The sequence below is a fragment of the Aplysia californica genome, unplaced genomic scaffold, assembly GCF_000002075.1.
Source record: "Aplysia californica isolate F4 #8 unplaced genomic scaffold, AplCal3.0 scaffold00109, whole genome shotgun sequence".
Taxonomy (NCBI): Eukaryota; Metazoa; Mollusca; class Gastropoda; order Aplysiida; family Aplysiidae; genus Aplysia; species Aplysia californica.
The window spans coordinates 173,970-176,838 of record NW_004797379.1 but is presented as its reverse complement, the minus strand read 5'-3'; positions in this window follow the sequence as shown (position 1 = coordinate 176,838).

The following is a 2,869-nucleotide window of genomic DNA, read 5'->3' as shown; positions in this document are numbered from 1 at the left end:
AACCTGTCTATTTTGGATATCGCATCTGATTTAGCTCCAATTGATCTTGACCAGCATGGTCAAAGCAGCCGACCTCCTAAACTATCTAAAGTATGGGTGACATATGGGTGACGTATGGGTGACGTATGGGTGACGTATGGGTGCAAGGCGGGTGACTCTCTATCGCCTCTCGTCCAGGTACCTTGTCACTGTTTGGGAACATGACGTCTCCCTCTACCAGTCAGTGGATATTGAAAACTAGCTTGTGACTCTCAAACCTTGATGAGCATCTTTAAGCAGGTGGTAGGAAGGTGTTGCTGGTGAGTCCAACGTCTTTGATCCCAATTTTCTGTTGTTTCACTTCGTCATTTTCTCGGATCATAAATGGGCGCCTGTTTGGACACGCCATCTTTTATGAATCAATAAAATTTTGAGTGTCATGTTTCATTTGTGTAAAAAAACAACTTTAAAAAACAATACCGTGTACTTTGGGTTTTTGGTCCCTGTTTACCTGTGTCTTCTCCAATCTCACATCTCTCCTCACATTTATTCACATCAAGATTTGTTTTCTACGGATCTCGTTTCCCTTCTACCCCGCCCACTGCCGGTTCACGCAAATTGGAACGTCAGATCAGAATAATAAAATAGATGTTGTCTGGCCAGGCCTGTGTGTTTACTGTTTGTCTGTGTGTTTACTGTTTGTCTGCTCAGAGCCCACAGATAACCAGCTCCGTGCTCCGCCATGTTTGCTCTGGGACGTAAACTTCCGGGAAATCTTTATGAATGTTTTGTGGAAGATTCGAGAATGTTTTACCGACGCCACAAGGAACACAAACTTGTGATCTGACAGGGAAGTTTCCTCTGGGCTTTCCGCTGATTCTTTGTGCCGATCTCGGGGAGAGCTGGAGAAATCTGTGACGTCAGAGAGCATGTTAGTCAACAGACAAATAACGTGTGGGTTTTTTTCCCTTCCCCTCAGTGTTAGAGAAACACATTCTTTTGCTATCACGGTAGAATTGGACATCACGCAGAAAATAATGAAATTAAAAACTGGTTTATTGGATGGCGCCACTGGTTCCGGAAACAAAACAAAACATCGTGTTCTTTAAGTTAGAATTGAACATCACGTAGAAAATAGGCCCTAAAGAAGACTAAGAATAATAATATGAGTAGATAACAGACAGCATTTGTATAGCGCAAATCCCCGCTCAACAACAAGCTCTATGCGCTTCACAATCTATACTATTACCCCAGCAGACCTGAGAGCATTCCTGGGAAGCATACAGTGCAAGCAGCCATTTAGGCGTTAAAACCCAAACAAACTGACAAGATCTTTCGCTGTCTATGGCCGGGTATCCATTCCCACCTGGGTGGAGTGAGGAAAATTCGTGTAAAGTGCCTTTCCCAAGGACACAACGTCGGGCCCGCGACTCGAACCCCCGACCCGCAACCTCACGATTACGAAGCTGGTATCCTAACCACTAGACCACCGACGCCAAATAATAACTACATAATCACATAATATTTCAAAAGTGGTTTGTTGGAAATCACCACTGGCAGCTCCTACTTCGCTGCCATCCCTCTGTTGTTTCTGTCCGTCGGTCCTGGTTCTTTCCCTTGCGTTAAATGACCGCTTCTGTTTCGACAAGCTTCTTTTCAATCAAATAAACACCAGTCAACAGCTTGAGTTTTGATTTGGAAAGCGATCCACGAAAAACAAGACATTTTTCCTCAAACCTTAACACCCCACACGTTCCGATGTGAATTCGAACCCGAATGACCCCTGTCTTTGTGCCGAGCCTTAACGTCTGAACTGCTTCAGTAGTTCTACGTAGTTTTGTTTACAAAGTTTTATCAAGTGTCAGTTTCTGAACCAAACTGCCCAGAGAATGTCGACAGAGTACATTAGCTGTAAGTAAAAGTTTACGTCAATAATTTGTACAAAGAGCTTTTAGGATTGTAATCGATATGGCTCAGTTTTGCAGCCAGCTCGCCTTTGTGAAGAGAAAGTTTCCTAAAAAGTGTTTCTTTCGACAGAACTGTGTCTGATAGATACACTGCCAGTACTGTACGTCAAATTCTTAGAAGATAGAATAAAATAAACAGCACTTTAGTTGAAATGTTTTTAGATGAAGCAGAGACAACGGCGAGTGGAAAACATACTGTATCTGTACTCTGTGCACTCAGAGAAAGTTTTGTCTTACCCTCTCTCGTCTCTTCTTGTTTACATTCTAAGGGTCTCTTTCTTCCTTCAACAACTTCTGTCGGAGGGTGGGCAGTTGGGGAGAGAGAGAGAGAGAGAGAGAGAGAGAGAGAGAGAGAGAGAGAGAGGGAGAGAGAGAGGAGAGAGAGAGAGAGAGACAGAGAGAGGCAGAGAGAGAGACACACAGAGAGAGGGACAGAGAGAGACAGAGAGAGAGAGAGACAGAGAGAGAGACAGAGAGAGAGACAAAGAGAGAGAGAGACAGAGAGAGACAGAGACAGAGAGAGAGGAGAGAGACAGAGAGAGAGACAGAGACAGAGACAGAGAGAGAGAGACGGAGAGAGAGACAGAGAGAAAGAGACAGAGAGAGAGAGACAGAGAGAGAGACAGAGAGAGAGAGACTGACAGAGACAGAGAGAGAGACAGATAGAGAGAGAGACAGAGAGAGAGAGAAAGAGGGAGAGACAGAGAGACAGAGACAGAGAGAGACAGAGAGAGAGACAGACAGAGACAGATAGAGAGACAGATAGAGAGAGAGACAGAGAGAGAGAAAGAGGGAGAGACAGAGAGACAGAGACAGAGAGAGACAGAGAGAGAGACAGACAGAGACAGAGAGAGAGACAGATAGAGAGAGAGACAGAGAGAGAGAGAAAGAGGGAGAGACAGAGAGACAGAGACAGAGAGAGA